This window comes from Alosa sapidissima, chromosome 7 (genome assembly GCF_018492685.1).
Source record: "Alosa sapidissima isolate fAloSap1 chromosome 7, fAloSap1.pri, whole genome shotgun sequence".
Taxonomy (NCBI): Eukaryota; Metazoa; Chordata; class Actinopteri; order Clupeiformes; family Clupeidae; genus Alosa; species Alosa sapidissima.
The window spans coordinates 25,382,803-25,399,351 of NC_055963.1; the positions used below are offsets into that span (position 1 = coordinate 25,382,803).

Here is a 16,549-nt window from a genome sequence, read left to right on the forward strand (position 1 = left end):
TAGCCATCAATTTCTTTCCTATGCTTTGACCTAACAAGTTTGTCTAGTGCTGTGATTTGCATCATTTGTCTCGGTGCTGTAGATCCGCATAGGGGCGTTGTGAAACGCTGAACCCCTTGTCTCGTGTATGGGCTGTCCTTCACCGACAGTAGGTCCGCCCCGAAGTGTGTGTAAGTGCGTGTGTGTGGATTCCAAACTGGAGTTAGTGTTTCACCAGGGAAACGTGAGTGGTGGCTTGAAGTCGGAGGACACTCATTTACCGTTGTCTGAGGAATTGTTTAATCAGTTCTACCTCTATTCGAACCCAAGCTTCGTATTCGGACGGTGAGTACAACGAAACGGAGGCAATGTAACGTACTAATTGCATTTTGTCAGTAATGTCCTAATACAGCAGGCGATTGTAATGAGTTAGTACAGCAGGTGGCTAACGTTAGCTCAAGATTGAGGCTAGTCAACCAGCTACGGTTTACCAAAACCTGGCTAGCAGCATCATTGCTAGCAGTCTGATCATGAGTCGCTAGCTCCAGCTCTTTGGTCACTGTAAATGTCACTTGTGTGATTTATTAACGAAAAGTTTTGTTAGTTGCTTGTAACTTGCCTGTGATTAAACACATATAATACGTACAATATTTCTGCTACACCAGAGCAGTAGTCGCAATTAATTTGTAACGTTGTTCTGTGTATCACCAGCCAGTTGGCTAACCTGAGTTAACTAGTGCAACGTTAACATTGGGGCTGAACTCGCATAGATAGCTACTACGTTCAAGTACCCCTGGCTGCAGCTACAGTACGTTTACCTTGCTAGATAGATCCCAAACTAATAACTAGATACTTCAGCTAACAACTTGCAGTTGATGACTGCGGTAATGTTAGCTAAGATTAAAAAGTCTGAACAAACTCCATGTGCTTTCGAGTGTAAACCCATAAACTCGGCAAGTGAATTTGTCTGTCAAAACACAGCATTACAATATTTGACCAAAAGCTAGCTAAAGTAGCGCTAGCTAACGTCATTGTTCTGCTTTTCACAACCACATTGTCATGTGTTGTGAAAAGGTTTAGTTAACTTGTCCAAACCTGTAGATCTATAGTTGACGTCGCATCAATAGAGTATTTCTGTCTGTGTTGCTGTTGCTCAGATGGATTTGAAAATTAAGTAAACCAATTATGGTTGTTTCAGTATTACAATTTCAGACCGGTTGCGAGATTTGGGTAACACGTTACATCTTGTCTGGCAACTGCCAGCTACTAGATCCAGATATTATGAATGTATCACAAATCAACAAATATAATTGAAACTATGAAGTTGACTACAAGCAACGTTAGCGTCTTTGTGCGGACCCTTATTCAGTGGTATCATTCGGCGTAAAATCTTTTTGACGTTGTCACATTGTTAGTTTGCTTTTTTTTTCTTGTAAAGATGTTATTTGAGGGTGTCAAGTCATCTCTTTATTGAGAACAACGCATTATCTCCTATGCATTGTTTTCTCCAAGAGTCGAGAATAGCCGTGCTGCTAGCCCGGTTTCCAAAAATACAAAGATAGGAAAAACACCATCAGGCCAGTAATGCCACGAGATTAGTGACAGCGGTTTTTGAGCCCAGATGGTCCTACATAACCTCTGCAATCACAAACAGGACTCTCTGAAGTGTTTGGTGAAGGCCAAGTGTTATGTAAAAGACACAGCTTAACCTCATGTTGGAGGATGTTTTCCTCCTTTGGAGCTGTAGTCTATGTTTGTGATCATGTCAAGGAACACTGTGGGAAAGAATTCTTCTATGCCCCTTCATACAGGTTTTTTAATTTAACGTTTTCTTCAGTAACCGGTTTCCCTTTTAGGATCTCTACACAAAACACATAATAAATATGGTTCAAGTGTGGTCCAGCAATAAACTCGTCTAGTTTAACGTTGGTTCTTCCAGAGAGTAGTTTATAGGTTGTCTGAAGTGCTTCTACATAAGATCAGGCAGTTGAACAGACAAGCCTCATTCACTTAAGGTTTCCCCTGCAAACTTGGAATTTTTCTTGCAGTGGTAAGATACAAGGTCCAAAGAAAACAGAGCTGTCTTTCAGGGCTGAGTTGCCCCTTGCATTCACCACCACATCTAGACCAGGCTATATGTGGTTTAGACGGGCATACACGCATAAGGAAAATGGGCGGCACATTAGTGGCTTGTCAAAACTTGGAAAGATGGAACCCTCCCTGGAAAAAAATCTACCTCGCTCACCCTTCCCAGCACAATGTAGGCTGTGTTGATGACTGCCTGTCTGATTTATAAATGTAAACATGACATAATCCTCCCCTTGCGTTTGTCTTAAAGAAACAGTGCAATTGTCTCCTGATGAACAGTTGACAGTAGCTTATCTAGGCCTGGTCTGGACCCCATTAGCTACCCTCTGTTTCCTGTGTCCTATGGGCATTGTTTTGATTTGTCATCTCTCCTCCCTTTGGCTTCATACACAGACCTCTGGTGCCACTGGGCAATGGCACTGTGTCGTGGCAGGAGTCATGGCTGATTGGGCTATATTTTCAAATGCGTATCTGATGATGCAGCATGTTCTCTCCGAGGACAGGTACAGTCCGACAGAGTCAGCAGCAGGAGTAGGCCGGAAACGGTCTATAGACGGCAGCTATCCGGTCGCACAGAGACCAGCCTGTGTGTTGGAGAAGCAACAGCTCAAATGGGACCCTTTTTTTTTTTTTCAAACTTTGCCTAGGCAGACATCTTTTGGGCCAGAGCCTAGAGGAGAGTTGTCATGGTAACTAGAAGAAGGTAGGGGCAATCGCTGCAACTCTGGTTCGGTCCCTGTAGGAACTACTTGGCAGAGACAGAGGGCAGGAACTGAACTAAAAAATTATTGGAGACATGTAATTAACGCTGAAAGCAGTTCGTATTCATCACTTTAAGAAGTGCATTGCCTGAACTTGCTGTACCTCTTCTCGACCTACCTGGGTGTGTGCAGTGAACAGTCATGCCCTAATAATTGCTTTTAGTTATTTGATGTAGGCTACCCCCTCAGAAACCACACTAGGCTGGCAGTTTGATCCATGCATATGTTCGTTTTGAGTGCAGTAGAAAGCTTGTGGCATTTCACCCATATAAAACCGTTCTCAGAGGGATGGTAAAAACTAATGAAAAAGGAAGAAAACCAGAAATTCACACTTGCTCACTGCCTTCTGTTCTCAGTGTAAGTCTTTGTCAGCCAGAGTGGTTCAAACTCAGCCCAGAGTCCCCCAGGCCGATTACAGCGAATGTCTCTGCATCTAAGAGCAGGTCTGTTGAGTGCTTTTCACACTGATCTGCTCAGAGGATCAGAGAGGTAACACCGAAAGCACTTCAGCCTGCGATGCCCCCTGAACGCTCGTCATGATCATATGTAAGCCCCTCAGTGTGGGGTAGTGCGTGTTCACACTGTTACATTAGCATTGCATTCATATTCAGACATAATATAACAGATTTTTGTTTTTTGGCGGTATGTGTTCTCCCACAAGGAAATTCAGCCATCAACTGATCTATCAGGTGGTCTGAGGCCAACAGGCATCCTTAGGAGGGCAGCTGTTGTTGTTGTGCTTGCTTTCCCTTCACCCTTGCTCCTCATTGGCCACAGCCCCATTTTGTGCTTATCTTCTCATCCTTTTCTCTCTGTCCTTTGCCTCTATTTATGGAGGTGTTGGGGATCGGTAGGGAGGAATAGAGGCACGAAGGAGGGAGATGTGAATATATATATATATATATATATATATACACACACACACACACACACACAGCCTACATGACACCAAATTCATGTTGAAAGCCCTGCAGGCCCTGTGGACCAGGGTGTAGCATGTCTGTCTCTTCCCATCATCTCACCTCTCCTGCTTCTTTTTTTCTTTTTTTTCTTTCTTTCTCTCTGACAGCTGGTTCGTGGTTGAAAATAAGATGGGAGACATTCTGGACCTCATGCTCCAGTAGCCTAGCTCTCAGAAACTAGTTGCTGTTGAGTCTGCTGCTATGCTATATTTCTAGATGGATGCTCTCATTACTTGCAAGTTGCTCCCCAAACAAGTTAATGTGGACATTGTCTGAATGCACTGATTCTCGGTCGAATGGTAAAGGGTGAGGTTCAGTACAGCCAGTAACAGCCAACAGCTGCTTCAGTTAGATAGGAAGAGCTCCCTGAAAGCATCCCCGACCCTGACTGATTGCTTAAGAGCTAGTACCTGAGTGCTACTATTTTAACAAGAGGAAGGTTTAGATGTGGAGTCAGTGTCCCCCCCCCACCCCCCCCACCCCCCTCCCTCCACCATCACCCCCGAGCTGCATCACAGCCTGTGGCCTGTGATCAGGCAGGCATTAGACGATGGTGTAAGTCCTCTCGCTGTGTTGTGCCTGTGATCCGCGGGGGAATGAGGGCAAGAGAGACACATGGTGCTGGTGTTAAAATGAGGGCTTTGCTGAGTTAGCTCATCTCACCGCCCACCACCACCTCTTTCTCCTGTCTCTTGCTCTTCCCCTCCATCTGTCTCGACTTCCCTGCTTTATCCTTATCCTAAGTCCTTATCCTTTCAGTGACTCACTAGAATTCTTGCTTCAGCTCTGATTTTAGCTGAACCCTTTGGAGTCCATTGCCTCTGGAGCGATCAGTCGCCTGGCTTGGCAATGCAATAAGCTGTGTGGGTTAACACAGCCAAGAAGCCCACCCCACACACACACACACACACACACTCAGCCACTGGCGGAGGCTAAAGCAGCCTCAGACATCAAAGGTCCAGCACTGGCTGTGCTGGGGGCTCATGAATATTCCACTGCTGTTTAGCATATCATCTCCATCAATTACCGTGGTCTGCCCCTGTCCCTGCCTGAAATGTGCTGGGGAGCGTTCAGAGCGGCCGTGGATGTGACGGCCACGGCCATCTCCTGCAGTCAGGAAGTGCCAGTGCCCTTCCCTCTCCTCTGTGGACTGGCTTGTGTCTCTCTCGCTTCATATTGCCAGCAGCTACCCTAATTAAGTATGTCTTAAGTTAAGTAACAGTTTCTTTTTCCTAGTCTGTGTGTATGGTTACAGTGTAAAGAGTAAATAGTGATGATGATGTGCTTTTAATTAAAATTGTATTCTGTGTGTGTGTGTGTGTGTGTGTAGGGAGTGGGGTGGATTGTGGGTGTACAATAAGTTTGTGCTTGGTGTTTGTGTGAGAGTGTGTGTGCGTGCGTGCCGTGTGCATAGTATGGTAGGTGATCACCTCCACCACCTGTCTATTGGCTGTTTGTTGATGCCTGTTCCATGCAAGCTGATGTGTCGTGCTGTTGTCAGGAGCCTAAGGATTTCTCTCGTTGAGGGGCTCATGCGTGTGTTAGCTGTGCACATCAAGCTTAAGTGGGCAGATCCCTCCGTGGTGGAGGCACGGTCAGGGACCTGGCCCCATATTGTATAAAAGCAATGCGCCAAAGGGAACTGGAGAAGGGGTGCTCAGGATGTAGGGAGTGGTCCGAGAGCAGGGCTCTATGAGCCTACAGGACAGAAGTGAGGGGGGGGGGGAAGACAGCTGGTGGGTGAGGCCGTGACTGGCCTCTTGCCTGGCATATGTGAAATGGGTCACACGCCCTGTATCAGGTTTATTGCACACACTCTCACACACACACACTCACACACTCTCACACACACGCACGCACACAGGGAGAGAAAGAGAAATCTGTGTGTGTGACTAGAATATATGTGTGAAAATGTGGAAAGGGCAGTGTATGAATTTGTCAGTGTGGTGAATTGTATAGAAGTAAGTGTGTGCGTGTGCGAGTGTGAGTGAGTGAGAGGGAGAGTTTGAGGTGGTTGTTGAAAGAAAGAGGGCTTATAGAGAGGACACAGAGGCCTCAGGTAATATGATCCGCAGGCCTGGTGGGGATAGGGTGTTCAATATTGCAGGATGTAGCCTACCGGTGGTGGAGCATCATATTCTCTCCGCTCCTCCTTCCTTTATGACCGTACTGGCCATTAAGCCGACCTACTCAAAACAAACGACTTGTTCTTTCTCTGTGTTGGGAGCTCATTGTTTTTTTTTTTTTCTTCATTTGAAACATGTGCGGTTGGATTTCTCTAACTCTGGGCGTATAACAGTATTATTCACTCATATTCCACAGCTCATTTGTGAGTAGATGGGACCATTACACCTTTTCAGAATGTGATAATTATACAGCATTAGTACTGTTCAGCCTCGTGGGAAAAACTAAGGGAGAAAATAAAAGGACGTTTGTCGTGGGTGTTTAAGCCTATCTCTTCCTCATTCACACACATACGTACATACACCCACCCGCAAGTGCATAGTTCAGAAAGGGATAAAATATAGACTTCTGCTGATAAAAGACAGAGGGAACATACTAATGTGGTAGACAGTGAGTAGCAACAGAACTAAAGCTAATTAGCGCACACAGGTGTTACTTTTTGCCTTTCTCCGATCATCCCCACATACTTATGCTCAAATCTTCACCTCAAATGCAATGGCAGCCTGCCAAGCCACTTCTTTAATTGGATATTTGTTTGTCATGTGCGACCCAGTGGAGAGAAGAGGGGGAGAATAGAACAGTGAGGAGGAGTGGGAGAAAAGAGAATGGAGAGATGGGAACGCGGATTCATCTGGGAAATCAGCACAAGGTTTCTACTCGGAGCTGTCAAAAGGTTGCAGCTCAGAGACACAGCACAGAGGCCCAGCTGACGCATGTGATCCGTTGAGCTCCAATACGCACCTGTGTGACTAGAAGCATGAGAGAATGAAAATGGGATATTTGTTTTCAAAAAAATTCTCCTTCGTGTTTTTCATGTTGTTTATTGTCAGTTTATTTTTTCAGCTTACAAGCAGGCTACACTAGGCACACAACTGAAGCAAATTTGATGGCAGTTTACACATTTGAAAGAAAAAAATGGACCAGTTCTCTAAAGCTATTTTTACGTTCTGCGTACGGAGTGCTTCAGTTGCGCACCCGGAATAGCCTGCAGTTAGCCATACCCTCAAGCATACCACTCATACAGCAGATTTATTTCACATTTGCTGCTTTTGGAGCTTGTTCACCCACAGTCCCTTCTTTGTCTCCTATTTCTCTCACCCCAGTGTGAGGTATCCTTTGCCTCAGGTCCTCCCTCTTCCTCTCTTGGTTTCATGTGGGCACCCAGGTATAACCCTCTAGTGCCAAATGCCAATGTCCGCTCCTTCTGCTAAGATTCACCGGGAGCTTACAGGATTTCTCCTGGGTGATGCTACTCAGGCTAATGAGAGAGCGAGAGAGAGAGAGAGAGAATTGAAAGCAGGCCTGTTGAACAAGAGAACAAAAACAGCAGAGGAAGAGAGGTCTTGGAACAGAGAGAGGGAGAAGCACTGGTTAGGGGAAGGAAGATGGACGCAATAGAAGGGATTCAAGGGAAAGGAGGGAGGGAGCAAGAGAGAGAGCAAGAGACAGAGAGAAAGAGAAGAGGTAAAGAGTGGGCAGCTACTGACAGCAGCCGCAGGGGTCCACTTTGCTTCAGGTGAGCTCATCTGACCTGCCCCGTCACCCAGTCAGCATGGCCCCAGCACCTTCACACTGCACACCTGCAAGCCTGACCGCCTCCTTCACATTTTCACTTCAACACACGTACACACGCACACAGATCCATGCATAAGGTCCTGCATAAGTTAACCTGTCTGTGTCTCAGAATACTTTGCATAAGGAAAGGCTTAGATGAAACCTTGTGTGTGTGAGATGATGATGATGATGATGATGATGATGATGTGCATGTCTGGGTTTTGCAGCGAGGTCTGTGAGCCAGCAGGGGGTGGGGTAATTCCCATCATGCTCTTGTGCCCTCCTCACGGAAACCAGCTTAGACAAAAGCCAGCTGTAGCCTAGAAAGACACGTCTCCTTTCCCTCCTTCCCGTCACCGAGTTATTTTTCAGCTCTCTCTCTCTCTCTCTCTCTCTCTCTCTCTCTCTCTCTCTCTCTCCAATCCAATCCAATCCAATTCACAGTTGCCAAAGCCCCAAGTCCTTAATAACAACTCACTCATTTTTAACATTACAGTAGTGAACATACTAAAAACATAATTCATTGGCACACATGGTCTTTCCACAAAGAAAATCTCCTCGCTGCATAGGGACTCAGACTCGGACCTCAGCCACGCTTGCGTGCTGCCTGCTTAGACAGGGTGTTGGCATGGCCTCCTCTTGTTGGCATGCGCTGCCCTTGTTGTGGTGGTCTGGCATGCCGCCTGGGCGTGTGGTTTCTGCCACTGTATTAGGGAAGGTATCTGCGAGAGCCGAGTGCAAACGTCTGTAAACAACTCATGTCTTTGGAGAGACGGGAGGGAACAGACCGTGGCTGCTTTCATTCCAGTGCCCTGTTTGGAATGGGGTTCTGTCAGATCTCTTTCATTGTGCACACATCCTTTGTGATTTGTGAGAGTGAGCATGTCGATATGTGTTTTTTTTTTTTTAGTGTGGTGTCAGTAATACATTTGGCAGAGGTAATTGAAAATGAGCCATAGTCAACATTGTAGAGTTACAGTAACCCTGGTGCAGATTATTGTCATATCCCCCATGCTTACACAAGTGGGACAGTTAATCAGCGTGATGATGGGATGATGGACTCCCATCTTTTTCTCTCTCTCTCAAATTCAAAAGGTTCTTTATTGGCATGACAAATAGTTAGACATAAGCAATTACTAAGGTATGTATAACAGATATTTTTTTATTTTCTTTTTCTTGTGTATGTGTGTGTCCATGTCTGTGAGTTCGAAATATCGAGTTTGAGTATTCTGAGCGTCTCAACACAGCATCTCTTTTGTCTCTCTCTCTCTCTCTCTCTCTCTCTCTCTCTCTCTCTCTCTCTCTCTCTCTCTCTCTCTCTCTCTCTCTCTCTCTCTCTCTAAAATAGCAGTTTGATAACAAGATCAGTGTGTGCTGTTCTTTCCTTTCTTTGCCACACCAAAGCCAAATGCTGTTAGCGAGCATCTCTTTTGTCTTACCAATAAATATTCACAGTCTGAAGGTGTGTTCGCTTTGGTGTCAGGATGACTATAATCAGTGTGCTTCAAGCGTCCTCCAGCGCCTTGTTGTCAGTGATCTTGCTTGTGACGTATTTGGTTACCGCATCAGTCCACAGGCCCCTGCTGTGGTGTGGCTGGTGAAAAATTGATTGTTTTTGGGACAACATAAATGAGCACTTCAGGAAGCCCTTTAACAGATGCTTTTTTTCCCCTTGTGTTACATTTTTCATTTCTTAATACTGTACAAGGTTTTTTCAATGTCATTGGTTGCTGTGGAGACAGGATAGTGGTTTAAAAAAAAGGTTTGAACCTGGGTGGTAATGAGAGACCGAATGGGATGTGAGCCCCTCTTGAGGAGACGCTCTAAACAGCCTCTCATGTCTAGCGCGACACTTGACGCAGCACCTGAAGGACATTTTGATGTGCACAAATAGACCAGTTCCAGTGATCTGTTTTCTTACCGTTTGTTCAGTGACGCCTGGTGAGAAAGGAACATTTTTTTTTTTTCTCTGTTACTTTCCACCATCCTCTGTTCCTGACTAGGGGTAACTGAATGCTGTTTGAGCAACCCCTAGTAATAAAAGCTAATGATTAACTTCTGTGTGCTTGCACATTGTTGAGGGTGTATTGTAACTGTCCTTTGTGATTTATTAGCCAGGCCTTGAGTTGGGTGATCGTGCCTGTCAGCAGTACAGGCCTCTCAGTCCGTCCTGTTAGTCTCCCTGTCCTCCGATCCTTTCTTTCAACGCCCGTCCAAAAGCTCGTTAAGACTTCCAAGACTTCGCTTCCGCCGCTCAGACGATTAAAAACTCAGACAGCTTAGCCGCCGCGGGCGTTAATGCCGGCCCTGGATGCCGGCCGGCACTGCGCTTTGTTTTGCTTTGCTTTACTTCGGTGTCATTAGGCTTGACTATGCGTTGTTGTTGTCGTTTATTCCACTCCGTCCCACCTCATGCACACGACTCTGCTGCCTTGTGGAGGATGTGGCCCGATGTGGGTCAGTGGTATTTAGCCAAGCGGTCAGTGTGTGTCACTGCTCAGAAACCTTTACCTAGGCTCTCTAGGAACCACACATCGCACGCCTGCAGATTTGATGGAGGCCGAGCCAATACAGTAAGCTTACATGTTGTATTGTCTATGTGGAGGCCTAATAGTCAGGTGACGGGGGCTTGAGTAAGTGGACATTGACTTTAGACCGTAGTGCTCTAGAATCTTTGGCTGGAACTTTTTGAGAGGCCAGGCCATAAAATTGATATCAGAAATGAACTTTTTGATAAAAGTGCCAATTTACAAAATTACATTTTTTATTTCAGTCTACAGGTCAAATGTGCACATTGAGTCACAGCACTGAAATGTTTGATAGCCCTTTGTATATTATAGTAACACATCACGCTAGTAATTTGTAAATTAATCGTCCCAACCCTTTGGGGAGCTATAAAATGAAAATGAGCTTTTTAAAGTGCACCACTGCACTTGGAGGTTTTGTAAAATCATGATGATAATATGGAGCCTGTAGTGATTCCCATGCTTACCAGCAACGAGGCCATCTTTTTAGTGGCTGATCTGTGATGTAACATTAGTTGAACATTGGCAGCGGGACAATTGTTCATGTCCAAACTTGGAGGAGCTGCTATTACTCGGCTGTAATTTTCCCTGGCAGTAATTGTCTGAAATGTGAATGGCCAGACGGGGGCCCTTGGATATGATTCAGAGAGAGTTTTGTGTGTGTAATGTGCCCTGATGAATCCTCAAGTATTGTGTTAGTTTCAGGAGGGAGCGGCGCCAGGGAGGCAGGACCTGGGTGACCTTGTTGTCCGTGCTGATGGATCCGTTACTCATTGACCCCTGGTGCTGACTAATGTGTAACCCAAGGGCAGGGGACTCGTGTCCGTCCTCTACGTCTTCTCTTTCCAGGTCTCTCTCTCTCTCTGCCTTTCTGTGTCCACGACTACTGTCTATCTCTTTGTTTTTCTGTCTTCTCATTCTTCCATTCTTTTTTCTTGTTTGTCTTGTTCTGTTTCTTGTTTGTCACTTGTTTTCTAGCTTTCCTGCTTTCTGGCTTGTATTTTCACCTTTCTCCCCATCTTTCTCTCTCTATGGTTTTTGTCCTCCTCCAAGCTTTCTCTATTCTTGTCCTCCCCACTATAGTCATCCCATCCCAGAGTTATACTGTCTAGGATCACCTACGTCTTCTAGAGTTGCTGACGAACATTGTTTCTATGGTAACAGCCAAGCGGAACTGGTTCGATCAAGCTGATGTGGTTGGGGGTTGGGGCGGGGGGAGGGGTCGACTTTGGAGCCTTGGGTACGTGTTGTCTGGGTTCTCCTATTGGGTGCTGGTAATTTAGTTATGAATCGCTGGTGATCCATCTCTCCTGGGGTAATAGGGTTTGGAGTCTGCAGAAGTATGGATATGCCCTCGCTTCTCTGGTTCTTTCCATCCTTACTTATTTCTTCCCATCACCGAGTTATTCTTCAGCTCTTGTCTCGCTCTCTCTCGCTCTCTCTCTCTCGCTATCTCGACATGTTCTGCCTGGCTGAATATCTATTTTTTACTCTATAAATAAAGATGACTACAGAACCCCCCCCCCCCCCCCTTCTCCTCACATGTATAGACACACAGACATACTTGCGCGCACACACACTTCACACACAGCTCCTGTTCTGTTCTGTGAAATGGTTTTAAAAAGCAGAAGTGGCTGCAGCCTCTGGCTCTTACTGATGCTGATGCCTACAGTCAATTAGCTCCAGTCTTCTGTATGTGTCTGTCTGTCTGTCTGTTTGTCTGCTGTGGTGACACTCGACAGGATTCCTGCAACAGACATAGACGTTGTGCCACCACCACCACACAGCACACCACCGCTGCGCCCCTCCCCTCACCACTGATGCAAACTGGCTGGCCAGTGATTTGGCTTTTTGCCTCAGCATTTTATTATTTCACACTTATTCTTTCTCTCTATCTCTTGCTCTCTCTCTCCTTTTCTCCGTCTCTGAGTCAGTGTGTCTACATAGCGCTCGTTTGCCCTCCCGCGCTGCTCATGAAATCTCCTTTCAGCGACGGAAGCTGCTTTTAGTGCAGCCAGCAATATGTAGTGTGGGTTTGTCTGTAATTGCTTTTCCTTTCGTTCCCATCCTTTTTCATTACCTGTTCTTCCCTCTCCCGCTCTCTTTCCCCCCTTTCTCTTTCTCTTTCTCTTTGTCTCTCGCTTGTTTGCTTCTCCCTGTTTTTCATTGTTTCAGTCGCCTCTCTAAATCATGCTCTGTTATTCCTCCATTATCTAATGACTTCTTGGTAGCGCACTTCCAGTCCTTAGAATCTTTGTTCTCTCTCTCTTTTAACTCTGCCTCACTCTCTCTCCTGTATCTCCTCTTCATTGCCCAGGTGTCTTTTCCTTGTTGACTTGTTCTCTTATCTCCTCTCTTTCTTCCTCTTGTCATCTCCATTCCTCCATCTGTTGATGTTCTCATTTAAAGTCTCATTTATATGTATTCATCATGAGGTTTTGCCATGGTCCTCTTAGTTTACGTTGAGAACACTGCTCTCAGGTTGAGTGATCTAATAACAGACATCTATTCTCTCTCTCTCTCTCTCTCTCTCTCTCTCTCTCTCTCTCTCTCTCTCTCTCTCTCTCTCTCTCTCTCTCTCTCTCTCTCTCTCTCTCTCTCTCTCTCTCTCTCTCTCTCTCTCTCTCTCCTCTCTCTCTCTCTCTCCCTCCTGTCGTGGCAGAGATTAGTCAGCTGTCCTCAGGTCAGCGTCCTGCTGCTAACTCCCTGGCCCTCGCTGCAGCAGCCTCCAACAGTCTTCCTCTAATAGTGTTTGCAGAGCAGTGGCTGGTCTGTATGGATTGAGGGTGACCGTCTTACACAAGCTAACCTGCAGAGCCGGTCTCCTGGCTGTGCCACATGGGTGCCTTTCTGTGCCAAGTGTCACCCTGAGATGTTTTCCTGGCAGGTTGACTGGCACGCTGTCATTAGACTAGGACACCTCAACCTCCATGGGTGTCCGAGCAGTGGGAGGTTCTTTTCCGGAACCCCACCCCCCGCGTCGCGTCCTCTTCCGCGCTGCCAGGTGTCAGGTGTGTCAGGCACGGTGCTCAGTTACACCTGTGGAGGTGTTGTGGAGCGACACACAGGGGAGAGGCGCTCAGAGGTAACGTTAGACCACTTTGCTCTGATGATTGATGACTTGCTTCTTTTTGGTGTCTCTGGTGTCTTGATGCCAGTCTAGCGAAATGGGGAGTGCAAATTGGAGTGTAGTTGACTTTTCTCTCTGTGACACTCACTCACACACACACACACACACACACACACACACACACACACACACACACACACACACACACACACACATACACATACACACACACACAGGTATGGAAGTCCATGTGTCTGAGTGACATTATGAGCTAATGGAGCAGCTGAGGCTTGGTCACGGTGACTGTGCTCTATCCCTCAGTCTCTGTCTCTCCATCTTTTTCTCTCTCTCTCTTTCTCGCTCTCTCTCTCTCCACCTATTTTCTCTCTCATGCTGTCACTTGCACGAAAATTGATTGCACAATCGATTGGACCAAACACAAGTTTCGAAAACTAAAATAGGGAATCGATTTTAACCAAATATGTATACTATTAATTTTAAACGAATTAACAAATAAAAAGGATAGATGTAACAAAATTCACAAAGTCTTCATGCAGCCTAATCTCTCATGCATTACGACCTACATACATGCACAATGAGCAACTGCACACACAGACCGCCTCACACACCGCCACATTGTTACAGTCTCTCAGCCTCATCCACACGTTTGGAGGGTGTAAACATGTCCCTCACATGTGTGTGGCAGCATTTTATCCAGAAAATCGGATGTAAACGTGTATCAACAAGGAAGAACTAAGGAGTGTTAACTCCTGGTCTTTTGCCCATTTGATCTGCAAGAGATTGGAAGAGAGACTTAGACTTAAAGAGACTTAAAGGGCTCGTAATGGGGAAAAAAGCCTCCTGGGTTTGAAAGGTCTGTCTGTGTCTGTCTGTGTCTGTGTGTGTTGGGGGGGAGGGGATGAGCGAGTGGGAGAGTGAGAATATTAGAGTTAGCTACAGGACAGAGCTGTAGAGGAAAGGAAGAATGAGAGGGAGAGAAAGAAAAGATGAGAGAGAGAGGTCACAGCAGTGTCGGCAAAGGAGAGCAGGTTGTCTGATGGCGTAATTAGCCACCAGTGGGGAGGCTTGGCTGACGTCTTCAGGAAATCTGGCCTCTGTCCTCATATTCTTCCCATCCACCACCAGGGAGACAGACATCAAGCACTACAGAGACGAGTAGGAGAGTTGGTAATGGCGCCCTCAAATGACCACACACCCAATAGTAGGGAGACTGACGTCAGAGTTGTTTTAGGCTGACCAAAGGTCTCTATGTGTCTTGAAAAGACGTCAAAACTCTGCCACATGTAGTCTGGAGAGCTGTCAAAGGACTCTATCAAAAACACAGTTTTGTTTTGTTTTGTGTAGCACTTTGTTAAATACACTCATCCTTTCAGCTCATCTGTGACTGCATTATTTGGACCACATGTAGAGATTTATTAACGGATTAACAGCTTTATAGCACTTTTGTAGCACTGGAAGAGCGGTAATCATGGTATATTTGACTGCCCTCCACTAAGACATTGCTACAGCCAAGCTATTTAATCCCTCTGTAGAGGCCAGTGGTCTTGTTTACAGTTGTTCTGTAGTCTTGTGCTGATATTGCAAAGGCTCATTGCGGTTAGTCTGACACTAAGTGATTCATCAGCCAGATTCAGAGATTGGCTCATCGACAGGCACCCCTCTCTCCCTGTCCTCAGTCTCCTCTGCTGTCACGGTAACCTTATCAAGGTGTATTTTCCCCACACAACACACACACGTACGTACACACACACACACACACACACTCGCTGTTACAGACACTGTCGTTACCATTATCACCTCCATTTATTTTTGTCATCTTTGAGAAGACAAGACCAAAGCTGTGTTTAGCTGGTGGTATGTCTGAGTTGTGATTTGAGAGAAAGTGGAATAGAACATTATGTCCAATATTCTAATATATGGTTTAATGTTCTGCATTATGACCAATATTCCAATATGTGGTTTAATGTTTTGCATTTCTCATTAGTAGGTCACTTTGATACTAAAAGTATGATTCTATGTAATGACTGTATGATACCTGTACTGTCCCTGTGTATATCTGTGTGTGACTGTATTTACAGATAAGCGGGAATATTATGACTTTGAATTGTGTTTCACTGTTCTGCATGGCTGCGTCAGTAGCTATCTGCTCCGGATTGCCAGGTTGCCACTAATCAGTGTAGTCCACGTGAGATGGGATGACCAACGCCATCTCCCATCAGCCTGGAAGGATACTTAAATCCTAACTATTTCCTTGTCTAGTTAGAGCAGCTGATGGATCTTTAGGTGAAGTCATGCTGTCTCTCCCTTGATGCGCATCATTGTAAATAAACTTTGTTCCTGATTTTTCATACTATTGGTCTGACTGGGTCTCTATTAAATGTATGGTATCAAAATTACCATCAGTTTATTAATGTCAAAGGGAGACATATTTTTTTATTTGTGTCTTGCACAATAATATCAGTGTCTTGAATACATTGTAGGCTCTTTTAATAATACACTAATCAAATATGCTAATCAAATGTGTGTGTTTAGCTGGATGAGCTATTGTCTAGACAGAGTTAACAGTACCCGGTGTCTGGCAAAGGGACCCTCTGATTCGTGGCCCTCATAACGGCCTTTACATAAGAACACACAACAGTGGTCTTTTTTAAAAGAAGCACACAACGGTTGACATTCAGAATGGGCTGTGATGCATAAAACATGAACTGGACAGAAGCCAATAATGGGTTCTGGTGGCTGTAGTTATTAAGGCTGTTCTCAGTGTAATTGACTTCCCCCTTTCTCAGCATCTCTTTCTTGCACCCTGTCTTGCTCTCTCTTTCTTTCTTTCTTTCTTCTTTCTCTCTCTCTCTCGCTCTCTCTCTCTCTCTCTCTCTCTCTCTCTCTCTCTCTCTCTCTCTCTCTCTCTCTCTCTCTCTCTCTCTGTGTCTTTCACTCCCTTTTTATTAGAAGCTGTTTCAGTAAAAGCCCTTCATTCAACAAGTACTCATTCAGTTAACTTTATTGTGTGCCTGCCTACCTGTGGAGTCCATAACAGTCTGTGTTAATTCACTCATGCTCATTACTCTGACCTAGCAGTGGTCCCCATCAGAGGTGAACTCATAATCCACGTGTGCCAGGGAGTTCTGTCAAAACACATGGATATTTCTTAATGCGGTGTTGGGCAGGGGTTGTAATGTATGTAATAATGATTGTACGAATGAAAGTGCTCCTAGATTGCCTGGCACTGTTTTGCCTTTGTTGTGCATTATGACATATGCCACTCTTCTGCCTAAACGATAAACAACATTTTTAAAAAAAACACTTCACTGCAACATTGTCACACTAACTGACTCCCTTTGGTTGCTGATTGGTGTTCTCTAAACAGTGGCGGAGAGAACCTTGATGCTAACAGGGTTGCCAGGC

General features: G+C 45.5%; 1 protein-coding gene across 4 annotated transcripts in view; it reads left to right on the forward strand.

Moving 5' to 3' along the window:
* Positions 1–156: 156 nt before the first annotated feature.
* The window catches only part of ndrg3b (ndrg family member 3b), a 53,688-nt gene continuing 37,295 nt past the window's right edge, over positions 157–16,549 (forward strand). For 2 of the 4 annotated variants that reach the window (XM_042097182.1, XM_042097181.1), the window contains exon 1: positions 158–324. The gene's annotated coding sequence lies outside the window, so the exon portion shown is untranslated. Of the gene's footprint in view, positions 325–16,549 lie in introns of all 4 variants that reach the window. The other 2 variants (XM_042097180.1, XM_042097184.1) reach the window with 2 other exon arrangements.